Source organism: Abramis brama (assembly GCF_963993115.1).
Source record: "Abramis brama genome assembly, chromosome: 22".
Classification (NCBI taxonomy): domain Eukaryota; kingdom Metazoa; phylum Chordata; class Actinopteri; order Cypriniformes; family Leuciscidae; genus Abramis; species Abramis brama.
This window is the reverse complement of record NC_139984.1, coordinates 20,374,623-20,399,851: the sequence shown is the minus strand read 5'-3', so window position 1 is coordinate 20,399,851 and position 25,229 is coordinate 20,374,623. Positions and strand designations below refer to the sequence as shown.

The 25,229-nt window shown below is 38.6% G+C and overlaps 1 protein-coding gene across 4 annotated transcripts in view; it reads left to right on the top strand.

Moving 5' to 3' along the window:
* magi3a (membrane associated guanylate kinase, WW and PDZ domain containing 3a) overlaps positions 1 to 25,229 on the top strand; it is a 138,500-nt gene that overhangs the window by 5,132 nt on the left and 108,139 nt on the right. The window lies entirely within an intron of this gene.

Genomic DNA, 25,229 nt, shown 5'->3' with positions numbered 1-25,229 from the left:
AACACGATATTGGGGCCAAAACAGAGGTATCTCAAACAAAATGTAAATTGATATGTGTTTGGAGCTAAAATGTCATTATGTCTTCTCGGCTTGTACGGAAACAATAACTGTCTGCTATTAGGTGACCCCTGGTTTAGACATTTATCACTAACCAGATAAACTAGTTTGTAATATTTTGTGAAAAATTTGTTGGAAAAAAAAAAAGAAAGAAAAGTCTATTACTTTGCATAAAATTTCTATTAGTGGCCTTTGACTTTTGGACCAAATAGTATTTTACTTTAACAGATGCCAATTTGCCAAATGGATAAACAACAAATTTCAGGGTGTAAATCATCTCGATTTCATAACCATAATTTTGCACTGCCGTCATACATCCGGACCAGATGAAGGAATTTTTTTTTTTGTGTGTGTCATACATCTGTGAAATTGTGCTCAAAGCCATTGTCTGAGTGTGGCCTTGATTGACCGCAATGGTGCAATTTCCACACATTGTGTTAATGTGCGAGCGGAGGAAGGGTGAGGGAGTGTATCATTACTGACTCACAGGCTGACTTACATTAGTCCTCCTGTCGTGATGCTCTAGGGCATTATGAAGCAGTGATTGTTTTGAGACTCATACCGTGTTTTTGGTTTGTTATCATGGCAAAGTTTTTCGTATTAATCTTGTCTTTACTTACATATTCTTCCAAGTCATGACAAAGGAACAACTGTCTCATTTTATTAGATCGTAACTAAAACTTTACATTCAGCACTGTTATTTTTTTAGGTTGCGTACTGTAGTGTCTCCCCTTTTTTCAGCAGTGTGAGGTAAATCTGTTTTGTTCTTCGCCAGTTGATTACAGTAGTTAATGGAGTAGACAGGGGTTATATCAGCTTTGTGAAACAGGGAGGTAGCTTTAATGTGATTTCCTTTAATATGTTCGCAGCTCATGAGCGGTCTGTCACAAGCAGCAGCTCTGGTCATATAACTTTACTTGACATGCATCTATAAAACTGTACCACAGCTGCTTTAGCATTCTGTTCAAGTCTGTTCATCTCTCTGAGGGCCTCGGGCTCGTTGCTTAGTCACCAAACAACATTCACGCAATTTCGGTGTAAGAATAAGAAATAATTTTTTTCGGTGGTAATCATCTCTAGTGGCTGTTACACAGATTTGACAGGAGCAGAATGCATTTTCTCTCCCATCCTCGTTAAATCCGCTTTTTTATCAGTCGGTCTTGTGTTATTAAAAGTGTGTTTGCATGTTTCAACCTGCCTCAGAGAAATGAATAAAACAGTTTCTCTGTTGGCAACACTCACATTCTAGTGTGGTTCTTCACAATTTGAGGAAAATTTAGGAAGTTTCATTTTCAGGACAACTTTTTTTTAATTTGCAGAGATGTGATATGTTTAATTGTGCTATGCTGTCATGTTGTATAGTGCAAAAAGTCACATTCTTAATGTGAACATTTGTCCAATTTTCCAGATAAAATATGTAAAAATCATTGAAATGATAATTGTACTTGAAGAAATGCTGCATAAGGTTTTAAGACTTTCAGAGACTGTATCTTTAAAACAAATGGATTTTATCTTACTGTGTCGGCAGATTTTTTCCCCACTGATTTTAACTCTATATAAGTAAAAAGCTAAATAAAATAATATATAATTTATAGAATATAAAATATATAAAAATGCCAGTGCAATAAGACAAAATACGTTTAAATGTTGGATAAAGAAATTTTATATTCAAGATACAATCTTTGAAAACAAGTCCTAAAGAGACACAAAATGAAATGTGTCATTGTTTTCTCACCTTCTGTAAAAAAAAAAAAAAATTGTTTTTGTCCATATAATGACAAAATTTACCCCATTGACTTTGACTTTTATGTGAAAAAAAGAAAAAAGATACAAATATTTTTGTCATGACAGTGAATAAATGTTGACAGATTTGTCATTTTTGGGTGAAATATCCCTTTAATAGCTTGTGCATTGTTGCTATATAAGAATAGGTATTTCATTTATTTTAGATATTTTCCATTGAAAGCAAGTCAAAAAAGACTAATTAAACTCATTAAGAAGTAATTGTTTGCAGTAGTAAGAGATACTACCACCCACTGAGAGGAATTCAACAGGAAAAGCAACATTTCAGTCAACCTGTAGGCTGCCAACAAGTAATTGATTGCAACATTCATGAAGTGAAACATAATTTGTTAAATTACCACTCTGTAGTTTAATTTTAAGTAATGCCTTGCAGATTCAATTGCTCCCCACATCATTCCATTAAAAGAGGAGCACAACTAAAGTATTTTTTTTTTTGGGGGGGTCATCTGTACACCTCCCGTCTGGAATAATTCCCAAATCTGCTCACACACCCTCAGCTTCCCATGCATGAGGGGGATGGGTGCGGCAGAGCCCAAGATAGGAGCATCTGCTTGGAATATTAAAGCATGTCTCAAACCTCTCCTTGCAGAAACCATCTCACACGCTCAGCCCCTTTATCAGCCTCCCTGTCAGCGGGAGTATGCAGAGAGCTGCTGTTGTTGCACTGGTACTTGTCACTGCTTGTGATGTGCTGGAACATTCCACCATTCCACCACTGTTGATCTGTCTGTGGAGTCTTAATGACAAGCGATGACATGGAAATGAAAGTGGAAGGGCTGAGATCACCAAAAGTGGCTTTTAGCGATGTCATTTTTTCATTTTATTTTCACAGATGTTGGCTGCAGGATGAGAAAGCGGTTTCATTCGGTGTCATCCACAATCCCAAGAGGCATTTCCTCAATTTCATGCCAGCCAGTCGTGCATTCCTGTTTATGCGACTTAATTGGCTCGCATCAGAGAAGTCACATTCCTGGTATTTATTCTCCCTGGAGATATGTGGTCAGCGTGACCCACGCCAACATTACATAGACTTCCAGCTGAAAACCACATGGCAGCTGATGGATCAGGTCCATTGAAGCAGCCTGGGAGGTGTTTTTCCATGCAAAGATCTGATATCTCATCTCCCAAGTACTGTTATTGTCAAACCGAGTGGGCTTTGATATTTTCAGTCTGATTTGCAGCAATCGTCTGCAGTTTCTCAGTTAATGCGGCAACGGGAAATGAAAGGATGCTTATGCTGTGAGGGGGAATGGACATGAATAATTAACGGACAAATGAATGCAGAATGTTTGATTGTGTTCGTGCCCGTCGTCAACAAGTGAGGAGGATAAAGATTTCTTGTCACTCTTGGTTGTGACAAGAACCTAAAAGAGCTTTACTAAATGAATAAAAGTGATCTGGATTAGGAGAAAAGCAGCTGTGGAGCCGATAAGGAGATACAGCATTGCAAAACATTAGAGAGATGGGAACGTGATTTTTAGTGCTTAAAGCCAGGCACACACTCAAGTCAAGTCACCTTAATTTATATAGCGCTTTGTACAATACAGATTGTTTCAAAGCAGCTTTACAGTGATAACGGGAAAATGATGCATTTTGACATGCTATTTTAAAACAGACAATATTTTGCTAAATGTGTGGTTTAAAAACCATTTAAATGGATATACACATTCTTGTGTAACTTACTTTTTATGTCAGACATGTTTTTAATAGTCTTCCTCAGTAGCTCACTCCCAATATCTATTTTATAATTTATGGCCATTTTTAAAGGAAATAGTGATTTATTTGCACAAAAATTGCTTTATATTCATAGTAGAGACGCAACCGCACTACAGTACTTGCGTGGGGAAACAGACCTAAGACATCAGAAGGGCATTAGGCCTCCTGAGTGGACAAAGCAAACTCTGTAACAAAGATAATGAACCGAATTTATTTCTTCAAAGGACAGAGAGGTGGTCTGTGGTATAAACAACTCCCCCACCCCACCCCCTTTTTTTTTGCCTTATTGTGGCTGTTTCTATGATCCAGGGGTCTTTATTATTCTTGTGCTGGCATGTAGTGCATACCACCAGAGAATGAAAAGTGATGGCCTTTTGAAGTCTTAATGCCTGCAAATAACTTGCCCTTCTCTTGAGCACTCAGTGTGTGTGTGAGCATGCTTTTGCATGAAAATGAGAAATTAGGACAGGAATATGGATTGTTCCTCTCTAGTGCCCTTTTGAGATGAAAGGTAATTACACTGATAGGATTTGTGTGGTGCTGAGGGTTGTGTAGACGGTAGCTATTTGTTTGCTCACTTTGTGATTATTCAGATCTCCACAGATGTTTCCTGCCGGTCGTATGTAGCATTATCACAGGTGCTTCTCCGTACGGCTTTATTTACAGGAGGCTTTTCTTGCCGTGTCTTTTGGTTATTTTAAACGGATCATGTTAGTTTCACAGCTGAAATCATCTCTCACCTGTGTAAACATCCCTCCTCCTCGTTGAATGTGACTTTAATTCATGCTAACAGCACACTGCCTGAATGACTGAATCTCAGACCGCTGCTGTGTCCTCCAAGGCCTCAACAACATCAGACCTTGGAGGACATTTAGAGGATGTGGAGGAATTTTAAGCCTCTCTCCTCTGTATAATGTCATTGGAGCAGCTGCATGCGAGTCTTTTAGATTATTTTGATTATTGCATTTACCAAGAGTCCCAATGTCCCAGCATACCTTGGAAAGTGTATTATATAATGAGAGAGTTATAGCTGAATTGACAACTTGTTTGTGGTTCAGTGGCGATTCTTTTAAGACTGCACGAGAATGACTACCCAAAAATGTCTTGCGTTATGGTAATAATGTCAGTTGGTTGTTTGGTCTGGTCCTGTCCTTCCTTCGTACTTGCCTTTTTCTTTTCTTCTTTTCCTTCCATCCTTTTTTTCTTTCTTCCTTACTTCCTGACTTCCTTTTTTCTGTCCTGACTTCCTTTCTTACTTCCCTTCCATTTTGACTTACTTCCTGCCTTTCTAACTGCCTACCTTCCTTTCCCCCTTTTTCTTTTAGCCTCTTTTTTTCTGACTACCTTCTGTACTTCCTTCTTGATTTCTTACCTGCTTGCCTTCATTTTTCTTGTTTTCCTGACTTCCGCACTTCCTTCTTGATTTCTTACTTTCCTGCCTCTATTTCTTCCTTTTTTCTTTGACATTTTTTCTGACTTCGTCTTTTCTGTCTTCCTTACTTCTATTTTAAATTCCTTCTTGCCTGCCTGTTTTCCTTTCTTGCTTCCTTTTTCCTCCTGACTTCCTCCTGTCCTTCCTTCCTTCCTTCCTTCCTGATGCCATGCTTCGCTTTGGAAGTCTATAAAAGCATAATTTGCATAGGAAATATCATGTATTTGATTATTGGACATTTTGCTTTAAATCAATGTTTTACTGGCCCACCTGGAAGCCCGGCTGTTTTGTTTAATGGTTGGGTGAGTTGTAAAATGGGTGGGGCTTTGCAACAAATGGCCAATGATTGAAACTATCCTGGCTTCATGGGGTTATACCGTTGTTTATGCAGTTGGGAGAGCATTAAATGATACATAACATCTCACCCTGCATTAAACGATGGCAGTAGTGCTTCATGATGGGGCGGCTGTCTGTGACTGTGAGTTATCGTGAACTCAATCTAAATCTGAAATGGATGGCCTAGAGACAATCTCCTGCATTAGATGACAGTGAATGATTGTATTTTTTCTTCTAACCTTCCCAGCGTACAGTTAAATGCTTCACTTATCTCATTGCAGCAGCTCATCTCTACACCCACAAGATTAGTACACCATGTCCTCATCAGAATTCATGGATGTCAAGATCTCTGCGCAGGCCATTGGCTAGCCATGATGGTTAGGTCTGTTAACAGCTTATTGATCTGCCTAGCCTTGTCCTGTTATGCCAGCATTCTAGCCAAAGCTTTGAGGCCAAGGTGAAGGGTCAGGTGAAGAGCAACCAAGACCACTAGCAATCCATATGGTCTTAAAGAGGATAAATGCAAATGGTTTTCCCAGCCCAGTTCAGTTGACGGTACAGAGAACTTGTATGGCTAACCTGACTGCATTATCAGGCCACATAGAATACAAACCTAGAATACTCAATGCAACCTTTGATGTGAACAATGTCTCAGAGATCAAAGACTGTGTGTGTGTGTCTTGTGTGTTTAAATGGCATTAGAATAAAGACCAGTGATCTCTTTTATTTTTTCATGGTTGTCCTTACTTGACAACCTGATCTTGTTTTATGAATCGCTGATGCCATTTTTGTGCTGAAAGGTGTAAAATCTTGTCCTAGGGCACTTTGGCATACTGTACATCTAAGAAACATTCAACAATTATATCATGACAGCATTGAAGATATAGTTCCCAGTTGGTGCTTCATAATTGACCATCATTATTATGGCACTTGCTTGACGGCACTGCATTGATATTCAGTGTGAATATCAATGCAGTTGAATAACACACTAATTGAATATCACATTCATTTTATTAATTAACATCTTTAGTATTGATCTTATGCAGGTAATTTAGCTGAAGCGCTTTCATTTCATGGAAATAGTAGAAAGAATTAAAATGTTAATTACTATTTAAATAAAAGTTTAATATTATCCCATTGGCTAAGCACTTAAAATATAGACAACAGCAATGTTCTGATTTTTGCATACCGAGTTTTGATATATTATGTGTGTAAAATTATAGTATTAAAATAGTATTGACACACACACACACACACACACACACACACACACACAAAAAAACACTGCTACTATCTGGACGGTCACGACTTGTGCATCCTCATTTTCACAGCCCAAAATGTCAACATCTCAAACAAAAGGTCTAACAGAGCCCTGAAATCAGTTTTAATTTGATTGGGTGTCATTCTGTCCAGCTCTTTGCTGTTCTTCAATCAGTACTCCTCGGTTGTTGCCTCTCTGGGCCCTCGTCCTTTTTAAAAAAGTCTGAGTAGTCTCTTGACTCGTATGCTTAAAATGTGTGAATAACCACTGGACCAGCTTTTCCTACATTTCAAGTCCCTTATCAGCATAAGCTTTCTAGTTTCATGTCTTCTGAGACTATTTTTCAGCTATAAAAGCTAAGATAATAAACTGGGATGCAGGGATGGCACTGTGGTATTAATATAAATTTGAGGCTTGGAGGCAGATGTGTCTGCACCAATATCCACAAGTGAGTTTTTTTGTTTTTTGTTTTTTTTAACACCCAGCCTGCTTTATTATCTAGAAAAAATAGTAGACTGTGAGCTATTGCAGCAGCAGTGGTTTAGGATTATGACAAGTCAGCTCCAGTTACAGAAAACAGAAATGCATTATTTAACATGGTTATACAGATGAACACACTGAACTGAGTATAATGTGGTAACCTGTGTCGACCAAACAAACTATAACTCAATGTATTTTAATAAGCTGAAATGAAGAATGACTATTTTATTTAGATGTAAATAAGCACTCTAAATGAATTCTAGGTAATATGTTGATGTTAGCATATCTGTCTGACTAACAGCTCGTGTTTATGGTGAATAGAGAATTCAAAATAACCAGGGAATGTGAAGAATGTCCATTTGTACACATTGTTACATTGGTGGAAGGAGCTTACAATGGCTTATTGTTAACAGGCGTTTGCACTGGCTCTGTCATACAGCTGCGCTTTTCTTAGAGACCCTGTAGATTCAGCATGATAGATGATTTTAACACTTTTTTTCTGATGGAAGACAAATGGTAATCACATACATATGAAATGCCATCGATTTAATTTACAATGTAATATTTAAAAAACATTAAAAAAAAATATATAAAAAAAAAATCTTATGCTCACTGAGGCTGCATTTATTTGCTCAAAAATACAGTAAAAAGTATACTGTACATTTTTATTACACTGTAAAAAGTGATCAGTTGACTTACAAAAAAAAAATGAGGAAACCCGTTGCCTTAAAATTACTAAGTAAATAAACTTCATGCTTAATAAAAAAAATTAAGTAATGTGAAATTGTCAAGTTTTATTTTTTTAAGTTTATTACTATAATAATTTTAAGGCTTACAAAATTTTAAGTAAGTGAACTGAACACTTTTTACTGTGTACAATTTAAACTAACTGTTTTCTATTTTAATATATTTTAAAGTATAATTTATTCCTGTAATGGCAAAGCTGAATTTTCAGCAGACATTACTTCAGTCTTCAGTGTCACATGATCCTTCAGAACTTCATGGAGCAAGTTGTGCCCTCATGGATTCTGCCAAGTTAATATCACTAAGTAAAACAAAGAAATTATGGCCACATTTCACTGCAGCAGAATACGGTTGTCGGCCCTATATTTGAGTCCTTAATACGGTCACTTTCACACACTGTTCAGTTAATTATGGGAGTGACAACAGCATTCTCTGACAACAGCATTCTGTGACAACAGCATTCTATGACTGAACTCACACCCCCACAGGTGTCTGTATAAAGTTAAAAAATACTGGGACAAAGAAAAAAACAGTGAAAATGTAAACAAAAACTTACTGAGTAAACCTTTAACTGAGTGTTTTTGTAAAGTTTTCTAAGGGTCATTAAGCACCCAAGAGCCTTGTTCTTCCTTGCTTCCACCTTCATCCACTTGTTTTCAGTATTTGTTGGTGTATTAAAGGGGATCTTTTCTGAGGTTTTCCTGGAAAGGGGTCAGTAAGCAACATGCTTTAAGCATCTGAGCTAATGTTTAAAAATGCCTTTAATTCTACACTTACATGAACTCATTCTTTAGCACAACCCTTTGGACTTACTCCTATTGTGTTGTTCTGAGAATTCCTTCCAGCTTGTCATTGAGGAGGAGGTGGCTGTGGTGGTGGGGGTGTTTCAGAATATTAACAGAATGTGGCCCGACCACTAGCATGGTGTCATCACGCAGGAATGTTAACCTTTTGATGCGAGGTACTTGCGTTTGCGCAAGCTTCTTCTGTTTGCATAGCCTACTCTTGTAGCTTCTTTGTGCGTTATTTGTTTTCCACAATATGAACAAGCCATATGCTACATTGTTGTAAATGTCAGCTGTAGCGGAGACACGCATAGCAGATCTGTAAACTAAAACATTCCCGCTTTGACCTTGCAACCTGAGCTGAATTCCGAAAACATGGACACGCTCACACAGGGTAAAAAAAGCATCTCATCTTTCTCAGATGGAAATGCCTTCGATTAGATGTATTAAGCTTGGATTCATAAGCTGCCATCGCTCACAGGTCGCAAATATCGAGGGAAAACGGGACCGCCAAGACTGCAAATGAGCTCCTTGGGGGTCAAGGAAATAGCCGAGCTCTTTCACTGATTCAACACTTTTTCAGCACTCGCTTTTTGGCTTCGCAAGCACCTCCCAGATGATGGATAAAGTTGAAATAGTTGTTGACAGCCACCCCTTGAGAGCCACAACCTGCCTGACCATGATCCAAGGACATAATGAGAGGGGTTTTGGACATCTGGCACTTTTGGACGGGAGCTTGTCGCTGCTTGCTGCTTGCATTCTTACAAATGCCAAACTAGTTTGGAACGGCATGATGGTGCTGTTGAAATTTTGTCATTCCTGGCCTGTAGCCAATTGAAACTAGAGTAAAACTAGACAGTCAAGTCTGTGAACTCAAATCCGCTTATAAATGAATCATGATATTAAATAAGCTGTGTGATGGCATGGAGGTCCATATGAGCCCGGATTCTCTGTGTTCTGATCAGTGTGAAAGGCCCTCTGTGTGTCTGACTCCAGCTGCCTCCTTTTTTCCCACTAGCAGATGCATGGCAGCTTGTGCCTCAGTGGGAGAGACTTTTCGTGCAGCTGGAGCAGACCTTGGCCACCTCTGTTCCTCAGCTTGTATCATGAGACCAAACTGACAGTGCCCGATTTATGACTGTCCAAGGCCCGGATGAACTGTGTTTGACAGCACCAGACTCCGCTCGGCAGCTTCCCTTTTCCTGAGGTTCAGCTCATAAAACATTTTGAACATTTTTTTAAAAAGGCTTCATCAGTGGAATGCGCAGCCAAGAAATGGGATTCGTTTTAAATATAGCAACGGGAAATTGGCAAACATTTTGAGAAAATCCAAAGGGCATCTTTAAATCATACAGAAGTGTCATGCCCTTTTAAGCTGTCAATTCAAAACAAAATACTAGTTTATGGAAGGTGCTAAATTGCCTTAGTTATTTAATAACTTAAATTAATTAATCATAATTAGATAGATATTGGTAATATTTATATTATTACAGTATTTTTATTAGTACTAATTATCAGCTAAAACAAGTTGTGCAGGATGCTCCTGAAACCATTGGTACTGTATTGCATATTCACAAATCTTCAGCATGCATTTTAGAAAATGTGTTTATGATTTAGTACATGACTTCAGCATACTGCTTGTCTGGCTAATTGTACAAGAGTTTTTTTTCCTAACAACAAAAAACAACAAAGCAATCACTGTCGCCGGAGGAACTCCTCTTACTAGATTTATAAAGTGCCACGACTATCATGTAGACCTGCCAGGTTGCTTACCACTTTGCCTCATTACACTTAACACTGATTAGATTAGCTTGAAAGGACTGGAGATGCGTCTTTAGCCGCAGTACCTGCAGCCCTCCCTCTCTGTATCAGTGTGTGCCAGGCCCTCGGTTTGTTTATCCAGATTTATGGATGCGTTTTATCGCCTAGCTCCAGCCAGCTCTGTGATATGCAAATATATGCCCAGCTTTATTGTCTCAACTCACTGCTGTTAGCAGAGGTTTGTATTCAAAATAGGTGATCGAGGGTTGTAAACACACCGAGCGGTGAACACTCTTTTCTCAGTGGCTTCCATCTATTTGATCGCAGAGATTTTCCACGGCAGTCATTTGGAATAAAATGTTGGTGTGCCACACTTGATTTAGGGTTTGAGTTACTTCTTGTTTGGCTCCTGAAAGTGAAGGTGTGAACTGTTGGGGATTACGTAATTCATTTATGGGTGCTGTTTTATACTTTGCACCTTTTCGCCTGCATGTTTTGACACTTGAAGCAGATGAGTCCAGTGCCAGCCAGCCGGGGTCAAAGCCCTGACCTTTCCTCTTCAAATGCCTCACACAACCCCCACAGCCACAACTTCACGGTGATCATCCCAACCGCTCTGGTCAGTTCTATTATTGGGATGCTCTTCCATTCATTCATCAACCTCTGGCCTGTGATGAGGGGTGGCAGGGCGCATAAACGGCCCCAGCTCCCCGGTTTCACTTCTCTTCTCTCCTCTCTTCTTTTCTCTTTTGTCTTTTCTCGTCTGTCCTTCCTCCTCTCTTCTCACTTATCTCTCCCATCTCTTCTCACTTACCTACCATCTCTCTCTCTCTCTCTCTCTCTCTCTTTAATTTCACCATTGTTTATTGTCCTGTGATGTGGGAAAGACAGGAAGCTGAATAAATTGGGCCATTGTTTCTAGGGAGGATGAAGGGGGTTGAAGAGGCCTGTTAATATAGAGGAGGATTATGGTGATGGCTGAGCTATAAGGGCAAAAGAGACTGTCATTCAATCAAGCAACTCATCTGCAACAATGCTTTCATTTACCTGAGACAGTGCGAAAAGTCATCACAACCTTAAAAATAACCCCATTTTCTTTCTTAATGCATGTTTCTAGTCTTGTTGTGAACGATATTCCAAAGAAAAACAAAGAAGTTTGGCTTCATATTTAATACATTTTTCATATTTTCACTTGCTCTTCCCCTAAAACGTCTTTTCCCTTTTCTGATGACATCACTTAGGCTACATAGGATATTGGATCATGTTAAAGTCGCGATGTACGAATAGACCTTTTCTTCCATATTGTGGCATTCATTCAAGTGAAATGGAGTATCTAAAAAAAAAAAAGTGTAGGGCAAGTCTGTAGTTTCACCAGAAGGTCGAGTTATGACGTTTTGATTTAAAAATATTTAAAAGAAAAATTTAAAAACAAAAGCATTGTCACGGGTGGTTGCTTGCAGACAGACGAGGAAGATGTATAGAATCCAATATCAAGGTTTATTCTCAAAAGATCCAACAGAAAGGCGAACGGAGAGCAACACACACTTAACCCGGACACTGAAATGAAACAGAACTGAACATATATGCAAGTGTTAATGATGGTGACTGATGAGTGCACAGCTGAATGTAATTAGTGAAGAAGGCAGGTGAATACAAAACGTAACGTAAGTCCAAACTAACATGAATGTGACAAGCATACTTAGTTTTTAATTGATCAATAAGACCAATAACATGCATTTGGAAAATAGATTTCTATTTCATGCCAACTTTAACCATTAGTCAAATAGCTATTTAGGCTTTGGCTGCGTTTACACTTGGCATTAACATGCGATCACCGTGTTCCGATCAAGCAGATCGGATCATAAGCCAATCAGGACACGGTGTGTTTACGCCTGTCCACATCAAGTGGCTTCTGTATCTGGATAACAGATCGGATCTCGCATTCCCACGAAAAAAAAAAAAAAGTTTTCAGTCGGGGGACATTTTACAAATCTCACAAAATGAGAAGGATGAAGAGGCTGCAAGTACTAATAATGTGGATAGATGCTGGAAACGGTACAGAGAAACGTATGGGTCCGAGAACGTTGCCAGCTGTGGTGGGAAAATGCGCATTCTTTACAGAAAATGAATGGCTCTGCAACTTTTGGGTGCGAAGGCAAACATTTCAGTATATTTGCAATGTAGGGGAGAGCGGGGCACCTAATGCGGGGCTAGTTTTAACACCCTTGTTTTAAATACTTCCACACATGCTAGCATGATGAAACTTAGTGTATTTTCTAATTGCCATATTAACACTATATAGAGAAAAAATTGCACCAAAATTCAGAAATCTTTGGAAGATATCACTGAACATTTATTTAACCATAGCAAAAGTACATTTTAATTTTTCAGCTTTATTTTTGGTGTTTATTTTAAATTAGACAAATCTGATATGACATCCAATATGTTATCTAACAGTTGATATGGTTCTTTAATGCTTCGCTAACTAGCAGAAGACACTAGCAGGGTTTAAATCCCAGTTGTGCAGATGGGACATGTTATAACACTTCATTACAATCTGCCCCTATTATGCTATTCTATTCTATACTTTTATGAATTCTGTTGAGAAAACATTAGAAAAAGGTGAATAAAGACTGAGAGTCAATGATCAGAAATTATTAGGCCTAATTATTATTATGTTTTGAACTATGTTGTATAGCTGTATTTTCCGGTGTGTTCATTGTCAAACTCAAAAATTATTTTATTTTTAATTATTAAAAATTGCCATTATTTTATATGAAAAAGTTAAAAATTGTATTTTATTGAGAAAATATTTTAGTTTTTCTTGTATATTTTTTTTGATTAGATCAGATAGCATTTTAAGCTATCATATGGTCAAGTTACAATGTACCCAACCTATGAGGCATGTTGTCACATTTCACTTCCATTCTTTCAGGGTATATCAAGAAAAAAGTATACACTGTCTGTATTAATAAATGTACTAGACGTGTGAAATTAATGTGTAAATACTCTGAACAGGTTTACAGAAACGGAGAAAGTCAAAAAGCGTTAGGTTGTGCCCCGCTCATGTGTAAATGACAGTGGGCGGGGTTTTGTGTTACGTCGACCTGTAAATGCAGACACGATGGCTGGATTGCGTTTACATTACACTGAGATCCAATCACAATGCGTTCTCGACTACATCTGAACCTGGATACGCTGATCGGATAACATTACGATCAGAAGCGCGTTTACACTTGTCTTTTCAATGTGTATGTGTACAATAGGTCGCATGTTAATGCCAAGTGTAAACGCAGCCATTGTTTTAGTGTACTTCCCTTTGGTTGCACTAAAAATTCAAGTAATTCCCACTTGATAAAATAGTTTTTTTTTCTCAAAAAAACGTCCTGTTTTCCTTGGACGAGTACAAGTTATGCTAGTGAATTGAGTTGCATCTGCAGTTCACGTCAATGTGATTCTCCGTTTAGTTGGGGAAGGAGAACGGGTTCAGTTTCGGTGGGTCATTCTCAGATCGTATCCATGTTTGACTACATAAAAACAGTCCTTCCTGTTTCGACTGATTGATAAGAAATGACTGCGGCTGAAAACTAGCTGCTCCAGTTTGTGGGTTTCGGGGAGTAACTCTATGTATCGTGTTTCCACACAAAGCCTGTATTTCCAGAACTCTCCATGGCCTCCAACAAAGCACCATCGTTCCTTTACACTTAATTGAAGAGAAGATAATTGTTGTGGTCATACATGGTTTGTTTTCCTTTTAAAGATATTTCCGCAACAATCTGTATCTCTTTCAGTAACTATAAACAAAGCAACAAATCCTCCCTGTTACATTTCAGCTTGCTTTGCGGTGTTAAAACAGACACTCGTCACGATTTACGCTAGACAGATGGCATGAGTTTGAGATAGGATTGGATGAGTCAGAGACGGTAACAAAACCTAGACCCTCACACAGGTACCTTGTTACCAGCAGTCTGACAGATCTGTGTAGTAACTGATCTTAAAGTCTGTGTGGATGTTTATTCAGAGCATCCTGGGTTTTGTTTGCTGTCTGAAGAGAAGCTAATTAGTGTTCTTTGTGATCTCCCTTAGCATGGCGCAGTTACCTGCCCTTTGAAACCACCCTCACTGGAGGAAGCAGCAGATCAGCAAAGCTCTTCAAACCTGCAGAGAACCTTGAACTTCCTATGAGGCCCACAAATACTTGTAAACTCAAACAATATGCCAATCATGACCTCTGGATAGTAACGTTTTTTAGATGTTCTCAGATTAAGGCTGTCCATTTGTCACAGGAATGTTGAAATATCTCTTTCATTAGTCACTACCCAAAGTATGTGGTGTTTTAATCATTAACTAGCGGTCACCGTGTCAAAATATTTCCACAAAAGCAGTTATGAAACTGCTTTTCATTTGGTTTTGTAAATTAAGCTTGTGGGCTTCATTAATGACAATTACTTGTGTTCTCTGTTTGAATTGGATCTCTCTCTCATAATTTATTCCATCTGTGGTGTTTCATTTATATTTAATGCGTCTCACCGTGTCAAGCAACCCTATCGTTTTTCGCGCACAATGACTCATTTTACTGCCTACCCTGCTGCTGCAGTTTGGACTCGTGAAAAATGACTCGTGAATGGTTCCCACTGTTTATTGTGCTGTCGTTTTCATCCCCAGGGAGCTCAATGAAGTGGGTTATCTCTTTGTCAAGGATGCATGGATACACAAATGCCTAGCAAAGACAAGCATTCACTGGCAGCTGCCTTAGCTATATTTACCTCTGCTAAAGACAATGCGTAAATGTCTACAGCATGTGTCGTGAGCCATTTAAAAAGCAGATCATGCTTTTGGAGAATGTTATTTGTATATGAGCACGTTTAAGGTGTTACCAACTTTGAATGATGAGAAAAGTTTTTGTTAGATAGGCCATGCTCTTTGGAGAAAGGTCATGTCTTTAAAGGGGTGGTATAATGCCCTTTTCACAAGATGTAAAATAAGTCTTTGATGTCCCCAGAGTATGTATGTGAAGTTTTAGCTCAAAATACCCCACAGATATTTTCATATAGCATGTTAAAATTGTCACTTTTTGAGGGTGAGCAAAAACGCACCGTTTTTGTCTGTCCCTTTAATTGCAAATGAGCTGCTGCTCCCGGCACAGAGGACGAGCTTCAAGAGCTCGTGTCCTTTTACCTCACACAGACATGCACTGAAAATTTCAAAAACTTTTAGCCTTTTATGTTCAAACTATCAGACAATAATGGAGAGACTCAAGAAAAAGTGACAACATGTAGAATGCAACAGGACATTTCTGAATGGTTAGTAAGAGTAAGAATTTATGCAGCTGATGTGGAGTTAACTACCTTCTAGTCATTGATTAGCATATTCTGTCATGATAATCTATAAATCCCGTTCCCAGGGGTGGGGTTTATGTAAATTCTACTGTTGGTGATGTCACTAACCCGTGAGGAATGTCGTGTAGTCCCTACCAGCCGTTTGTTGTAGTCCTTAAAAAACGATTTCTTTAAAAGCTAATATCTTCCTTTGCGGTGAACTTTGAGTGTTGGAACTTTGGAGATGTTGTTTATGCAGAAACAGCAACATTACACACTAACTAAAGTTAGAAAAGTGAAATCATAATCAACCACCCTTTTAAGATGAGTGGTTCTCTTGGAGATTTTTCTGATGAAAACAAGATTAAAATTGTATTAACAAATGATGTTCCTCTGACTTAATGAAACTAAATTGGATTTTGATTGAATAACTTGACAAAGTAACACTAAAAGTCAATATAATAAGCAGCAACACTGATTTATTTAGGAAATGTAAAAATAGGGAAAATGAGCATGAAAGATAAAATATCTACTGAGATGTATTATAGATATATTATATAATATAGAAATATATTATATTATATTATATTATATTATATTATATTATATTATAAAATCACATTTTGTCTGATAGCCAATATGGAATCGATATATTGTGCATCCTAGCTATATGGAGTCGATTTGTGTTAGCTGTTAGAGTTGATTAAGTGCTAAACAAAAGCAACCCCAAACACAAAGTTTTTGAAATTCCTCTTGTAAACTGCAACAGGTGTTTGGCAGTCTGTGGTATTAAGGAAGGGTAGGAATGCACTTGTGTGTATTTCTGGATAGTCCAGTTTAATGAGGCTTCTTTACAATCCTGCCAGGGAATTTTTGTCTTATGTTGGCCTTGTGGATGTCCCCATTATTAGTGGTGCACTGATCAGTAAAATTCAGGCTAATACCGATATTTTAACACTAAGATTGATTGGCACTGATCGCGATCATCGATCAGCCATGGATTTAAGCAGGTTTGGGCAATCGTTGATCACAGGATTAAGACGAAAACTGTCCAATTAAGATCGGTGGACGAACAATCTGTTGACTCCTACCCATTATTCACAGGCCACGCTAATCCAGTCCACATTTAAACCCGGTTCTCCATGCATGCCTCACTCTGAGCTCCCCATGGCCTGTTGGCAGCCTTCAGAAAGCTGGCCGTTTCCTCAGCATTGGTCACGCTTGTTTGCCTGGGCAGGCCGTTCCTAAATCTCATTCTTCCAGCCTGTCCTTCAATTGGGCATGTGTTTACAGATAAGGCCAGATCCTATTATGCTGCTAGGAGTTTCCAAGAGCAAAGGCGCGGTTTAGTCGGATGTGCTAAATTGGCAAACAGAGCGAAATGTACGACTACTGTCTGAAATTGTAGGGGGGGGCTGCTCTTGGGGGGGCTTATCGGTGTCTTTTGTGCAAGACTCGCGTGTGTGTGGATGCATATCAAGGCGACGCATTGCTCCCAGCAGCTTTATCGATCTCTGGCTTCGGTCCTGTGTTTATGCTTGGCTGCAGAAAGGTGGTCTGCGCTCGGACAATACTGCAATAATGTTTTGACTCTTGACTCCCAGGTGGTTCACTTGTGTTGAAGGACAATCCCTATGGTAATTTTAGGCCGTTGGTTAACTGCTGCTGTAGCTAGAGTACTCTGACAGAGAGAGAGAGAGAGAGAGAGACATCCCATTGGATGCAACGCAGCATTTGATGATGTTGAATTTGTATCATTGCAAGCAAAATATTGTGTTGTTTTTGATTGAGGGCTTGGTTACGGGTCAAGGGACACTCAGACAATCATTTTGCGATTTGGATGAGTGTAAGGGATTGAGCTTTTTGCTGTCACATGTCACTGGTTCGCCTGTGGATTAACAGTGAGCCTGGTTTTTATCGTCTCTGTTGGTCGCTACTAGGTTAGGTTGATCATTGGATCTTCTAGTTGCTTGATAATTCAGACAGTACAAAAATCTAGTGCATTCGTCAGAACAATAGATGCTTTGTGAGCGTGTTTGTGTCATATTTCCTCATAATAAACAGGAAATTGGGGGTACTGATCTGTGAATGCCGCTGCAATTAGTGTAATGTGCTTTGGGTCCCATTGTTCGGCTCCATCTACACCGACTACACAAATGCAGTGGACCTCACCTGTCTCAACTGGTGTCTGAACCAACACACTGGAGGTTAAATGGGCTCCAACATTCCACTCCTGTTTTAAACAGTGTAAAATATTTATTCCTAATGAGGATGTTTAATATGTTGTGGGTGTCACACAAGATCCTATCATCAACAAGTGGTAGTCATTTGTAATGCCTGTTTAAAAATGTATCACATTCTCACAGTATCTTCTTCTGGATAATAAAAAAATAACCTTTCTGGTTATTTTATATTTTTTACTTTTTCATGTTTGTCGGTTGTAGTTACAAATAATAAGTACCCAGCCAACACGTGTATGTGGGGCCCATATGGGTATGAAATGGGCTGAAAATCTGGGCTCTATATAGGATTGTCCATGAGTTCCATAATGACCTCATGCCAATTGCCCACATGGATTTCATGCAGGATTGGACTTTCCACTAGGTGGGTCCCAACTTGGCAACATGCACAAGACCCATCTCGGTCCCAGCTGTAAAATAAATAGCGGTAGTGTGGTAATTTTGTATATGATAGGCTGGCAGGCTAGTTAATTAGTGGTGTGCAAAGCTAGCAGGCTAATCAGCTTGTACTGTGCAAATCTGATAAGGCATTCTTTCTATTGTTTTTATTTTTTTCAGTTAGCTGGCAAGCTAAAATGTTATTTGACAATCCATAGTGGTTATATAATACACATTGCATTCTCTGCTTTGCCACATTTCAAATATCTTCCATTTATGATCTGTTTTCGCTATCAGGCCAACTACAGTATGTCAAGGCAAAACAACAGTTTGAAGAACTTTGTAGTGATGCACCTAAATACTGAAACTGAAATTAATGTGTCCATTTAGCCAAAACCAGAAACAAAGTTTTGTTTATTGAATTAGGGTAATTGAGTAATTGATCTGGCTATGCTGTTCAGGCTGTTGTATAGGGTGATAAATAGGTTGTAGCACTAGCAAAGTCCGGCAACAAACTATCTCTCAATATTTCAGATATTGCTGCTCTAGAATAATTTTTGGTCACATTGAAGTGTTTCCACACTTCTGATATTAACCTGTTTTAGCTTTTTCACATTATGTGCACTAAATAGAGTAGAAACCGGATAACCGCTTTGGTGAACGTTTTTGGCCCTCCAAAACTACCGTATCCGGCTGAATATTTTCTGTTTTCAATAGAATTGTTTTGTTGGTCCAAGCAAGAGAGAGTTCTAGGAGATAAAACGCATGAAGTACTCTTCTATTTTGGTGGTGCACTATTGGATTTTGTATGGCTTTGGATCACGTGGCAACCAGTCACCTGAAAAAAACCAGCGGCTTTATTCTGAAAAGAATACCTTAAGCCATTAGTGCTCTGATTTAGAAAACTGAATGTAAATAGATTTACAGGAGCACTCTAGTTTATTATGCTGAACTGTACCATCCTGTAATTTTTCTAATGGGCAAAAATGCCGACCAGTTTTGTTTAGCCAAAATGAGGTACACAATGAAAGAGTAACAAATTGTCATCTGGACATAGTGCCTATTAGGGATCAATATCACTGTTTCAACAACTTAATTTATGTTTGGATTCATTATGGGCTCACAGAGGGACATTGTACTTGGAGGTAAAGGTACAAGCCCGGTATTGATTTTGGAGAAGAGCTTTGTGTATGCCTGTAAAGATCACAGTTATACATATGATGTTTTTTTCTCCTCCAGGTAGGCCTGTAATTCTTGCATTTCATAGGAGCCATCCTCAGAAACGAATTATGCTTCTCTGATGTTTTCCTACAGTCACGTCAGGTATTCAGCTCTATATGAGGATTTGAAACCTGCACGTTAATTTCAGTCCACCTCAGAGAGCACCTGACCTCCATATGGCCCCTGATTATATATAGCTTACCTACAGAAGCAGAGATGCAGCTCTGTCAAAGTGACAGCCACGTGAATTGTAATCAATGGCTGAGATATTGATTGCGCTCTTAATTGGCTTCTTTCCAAGCTGCGGGTCCAGTCACACACTGTCGAGGGAAGAAAGCAAATCGATAAATTATTCCTTAGATTTGCTGTTGGTGAAAATCAGTATTGAAGCATTAACCAACAGTTCGGTAGCTATTGGTTAAACCACATATGCTCATGATAATTCAAAACTCTTGACCTGACTTGAGACTTAGAAAGTTAGAAAGTGAGTGAGTTAGAAAGATGGATGGATAGGAACTGTCTATCTGTCTGTCTGTCTGTCTTTAATCATATTCATCTACAATAAATATCGATCAATAGATATGTATTGGTATGACTTACTATAGTTTAGTTTAGTTTTACCTTTATTGTCATTGCATGGTATACAACGAAATTTGATGAATCTATAGATACATGTATTAATTATGAAAGATAGATACATATGATTTATAATAGATGAATACATACCATACAGTATGTCTGTCTACCTGTCTAAATATCTGTCTGTCTGTCATTGTATTGATACTTTAGTTTCTTGCTTCAACATATTTATTTATATTTTGTACATTTAATATCATGTCCTATAGTAAAGTAAAATCAGGTCATCTCCATGCTGTGGCAACTGAAGAGCAGGTGGAGATTGGTCTGCCTTTGCAGACTCTGATAAAAGAGTACACGACGTTCATGTTTCATCAGGTGCACAAGCAGAACAAAGACATAGGCAAGGGCTTTTTTGATGGCAGTTTGCTAATTATTATGAACCCGATGAATATGGAGTAATGAGAATTTGCTTTAAAGGTATAGTTGGGAGGCTTTTAGGGATTGAAGGGTTTTCTTTCCAAGATCCTTTGAGGTATGGACAGCGATCAGCAGAAAGATGAAGAGGTTGAGAGTAGATGAGGCAACAGGTGCTGGGTTGCCACAGCAACAGCATGGCTTGAAGGCATCAATGGCTTCGGCGGATGTTTGAATGCTCGCTCGCAGCAGGCACACAAGTGTTTTACAGTTGGCACAGTTGGGCTCAGTTTAACATTATCCCTATCTCAAAGGAGAAGACGCCAGCCAGCACCGCAGTCAGTCCTGCTGCTTGCTTGCAGAGGGAACAGCAGGACGGAGGCTGGCAGGCAAGTCACTCATGACTGTGCGGGTCCTGCCCCCTGCCCATAGGAAATATAGGATTGCTGGTGTCTTTGTTTATTATCTCCCAGTACGTTATCCATAGGCTCCTGTTGAGTGAACAGTATTGATGCCAGCACCACAGAGGAGTGGATACACCATTCTCACCCTTGATGTCACGTCAATGGGTCTTAGATTTTCATCCTGACATTTCCATCATTGGGTCTATTGATCTTGGATGAGGGCCGGCTCTCTTAGGTAGATAGACAACCTATGCTGGGTTGTTTGTATGGGACGAGGGAGTGGAATACAAAAACCACCGCTTTTATGTTTCTTTACTAAAATGAGCAGCTTTGTAGAGTTTATTATATTCTTCTCAAGCTGATTGGGTAGGGCAAATATCCAATTATAAAGTAATTTTTTTTTCTGTTTGTCCTGCCCTCTGTGATTTTTACTTATTGGTTATTAATGGATTAAAATGGGCCTTAAGCTCTTCAATATAATAGGAGGTGCATTACACAATTTTGACCCACTTTAACTAGCTCTTCTGTCTCTGGGTTCAGAGTTACTAAAGCACTTACACATGTGTGTGCCCCCACTCTCTTTGCTCTTTAGACACATAGCATATGCCCTGATCTGTTTAGCTAAGGAGATTTGAAGTCTCGGGCTAATTGGCAGCAGGCTTATGGCTGCACGACCCATAATGAGTGTACAAGTCCAGTCTGTTGCTTTCTAAAGGAGGGGGATCATGCGTTCAGGATGCTCAGTGTGAACTACAGAGTCATTTCACATTTGAAGGATTAGCATTGAGTGGTTGATGACCTGGTTTTATGTCCTTCATGCATGAATGAAATGCGGTGAACGGTCTAAATAAATTGTATTAGTGTAAGTGTATTAGTAAGATGTTTTATTCCTTTATTTTTTACTTTTATTGCCATGTTAAATAAAAAAAAATCTAAAATTGAGAATAACGTCATAAAGATAGAATAATCTCATAATATGCCTTTTACAAGAAGAAAGTCCTAAATTTCAAGAATAAAATAACATTAGGAGATTGAAGTAGTAATATTTTGTGAATAAAGTCATAGCATTATAAGATTAGTTGTAATATTATCTAGAAAACAGCCATAAGGGAAACTAATGTCATAATGCAATGGCTTTATTCATGTTTTTATTTTATTTTAAGTTTTGACTTCATGCTCAAAGTAGTTCACTGTTCTCAAACTGCATGTTTGTTTTTTTAATGTGGCACTAAAAAGGTCATAGCAGACTGTGTGCTTTGTTTGGGATAATTCATAGACAGTCTGAATTACATTTGAGACCTAAGAAGTACAATGTAGGCTTAACCGTTTTCCCAGGCTTGCACATCGGTGGCGACATTTGTAAGGTTGTCCGTGATGAGAATAGCATATTAGAGATGCATTCATTTCCCCAAAGTTCTCCCAAAAGGTTTATTCATTTTTTTGGGTTAAAGCCAATTTCCGACTGGATTATATTAATCCTACTGGATGCGTTTTTAGGTAATGGAAAATCTGGAAGCTGCAATCTGGCCAATATTTTTTGGTTCAGTGGGTTCACAGTATGCACAGTTTGGGAAAGAGCCGATCTGATGAAACCAAACACCCCGGGGTTTCATAATGAACAGTGATGAGCAGTTAAATGTGCTTGTTGTGTAACATTCCCCCCGTCACCACCTGTTTATAGAGATCATAATTGTGATGTGATTTCTGGCTAATCATCACAGGAAAGACTGACATTAGAAGGTTAAACTTGTAACTCCGTGCCCCCCCCCTTACCTCAATGATGAAACAGTGATAATCTTAAAAGTTAATGTTAAAAGTAAATCTTTTAAAATCTAATCTAATATAATATAAAATATAATATATATATATATAATATATAATTTATTTTAATATTTTTTTTTAGCTTGTGTTCTAGTAAAAACATACTTCCCTACTTTATACTGTAGGTGAAAAACAGAATTTGATAAAAGAAGAATGTCTGAATTCACAGTACTCATAAAAGAGTAGGCAAAAAGTACCAGATGACCTAGGCTACTACTTTCGGCCAGATTCTGAAGTGTGATAGGATGGACACTTTACTATCCCATGAGGGAGAGGATTTGTAAATGGCAGTGAAGCGACATAACTGACGCTGGTAGGTCACATGATAATTACAGCATGGCGAATGTAGTGCGTCCAGATTACATTCATACCACACATACTCATACTATAAAGAACATACCCTTTTGTGGTCGTGAAGTAACTGCTTATTCAAAATAAGGACATACTCTAGAGCAGGGATGGGCAACTTCGGTCCTGGAGGGCCACTGTCCTACAGAGTTTAGCTCCAACCCTGAAAAAATCACCTGCCTGTAATTTTCTAGTAATCCTGAGGACCTTGATTAGCTTGTTCAGGTTTGTTTGATTAGGGTTGAAGCTAAACTCTGTAGGACAGTGGCCCTCCAGGACCGAAGTTGCCCATCCCTGCTCTAGAGAGTATGCCATTTTGGACGCATCCGTTCGTTCTTTCACTCACTCAATCACTCACTTACTCACTCACTTATATTATTAAGTAAATTTCTTTTAATTTAATTATTATTATTTATTTTTTTTGAAAACCTGAGTTTTTGTTGTTGTTGTTGTTTTTTGTGCAGTATGACAAATGTTTTCTTTTGTGTCAATTAACTGCTACATCTGCACTTTAAAAAATGTTCCACAGTATGGACTGTTTTTAACTAAGAAGAATTGTAAGATAATAACTTCAATTAAGTTATGTACCCATTACATGTCCCCTTTGAGTCGTTGTAAGGTCAGCAGATGTCTACTGCGAGTTTGCCAGAAGGGCTGGGGTTGATTGAGAACTACCTGAATCTCTCCTTAACAGATCAATGCTGTAATCTTCCCTCCGACAGCCTCCAGCACCCTATGTAGCCTTTATTAAACCTGCCGCAGTGGCCTATTGTGTGTCTGTGAAGCTCGCAACGACTCCCCAACCACACATGCAAACTCGGTCACATATTAGGGCTGTGAATTGAGCTGTCACTGCCTCACCAGTGAAGAATCAGGTAATTGATTGATGTTACACCGACTGGTATGGACCTGATTAGCAGTTCATTGTCGGTGTTATAATTGAGCCCATTTCCTGCCACCCTCAAACACCCGCTACCAAGGTAACAGTCTGTCTCTCTGTGGTTAAGACATCTGATAGGACCTTCTCTGGGTAAAATTAGATGTTTGTGAGATCTATCAGGTTCAGTGTTGAACCTGTTCATTGAGAGAGAACTCAATTGTGAGGAAAGGATTGTGAACTCTTTGAAATTTGATCTGTGTTTTTGGACCATTGCCTGTGGCCTGATCTTCACTTAAGCCATAAAATTACATACTTACTATAAAATATCTTTATTGTGTGATTTAAGGCATCTGAACACCCAAGCATGGCTGAGAGTTTTAAATATTTTATTTAGCTATAAATATATTATTTATTTTATGCTATATAAATATTTACTATATTTACTATTTAATATATGTTATATTTTTTGTGTGTGTGTATATATATTTATATATATGTATCTCATTTTTGTTTTTTTGAAAAATAAACCATTAAATGGCACTTTCTGGAGAGTTTTGTGCAAAGAAATGGAGAAATTGAGTCTTACATGATATGTGAAAAACTGCAAGGTTAAGAGCATATACTTTGCATTGTTGTAGTATCAACAGGTATTAGGACATTTAGCATTTACATTACTGTTAATCAGTCATCAATTGATTACACATTGTATTACCTTGTTATGATATAGTGACCCATACAATGTGCCAAACATAATGTGCCACATGAAGAGACAGTGCAGCATATGACAGTAGCAACAGCTGAGAAGATCACAGATGGGTCTGTGGTGACCAGGTCCACCTCACACAAACTTCCTTCTCCCATTCTCTCTCTTTACTACTACCACACACACACACACACACACGCACACACACACACGCACACACGCACACACACACACACACACACACACACACACACAAACACACAAAGGCAAACAAACGCACACATAGTCTAACCAGGACTCAACATAAACTCTTCAAAGCTGCCAGCTTGGCAACCAAGTATGTAGTTTTGATTTCTGGCTCCAGTGGTTGCCTCATTACAAACTGCCTATTATTAAGATATAAAAATGATGATAACACTGGTTAGTTTTACAAAACCACATTTGAATTTATTTGTGTTTTACCTTTGTTACTTTTTGTACAACCAACGTTGTGCTGAACTTGACAAAATTGATCTGCTGCTGCAGCGGCGGCCAGCAGCTCGTGAGTT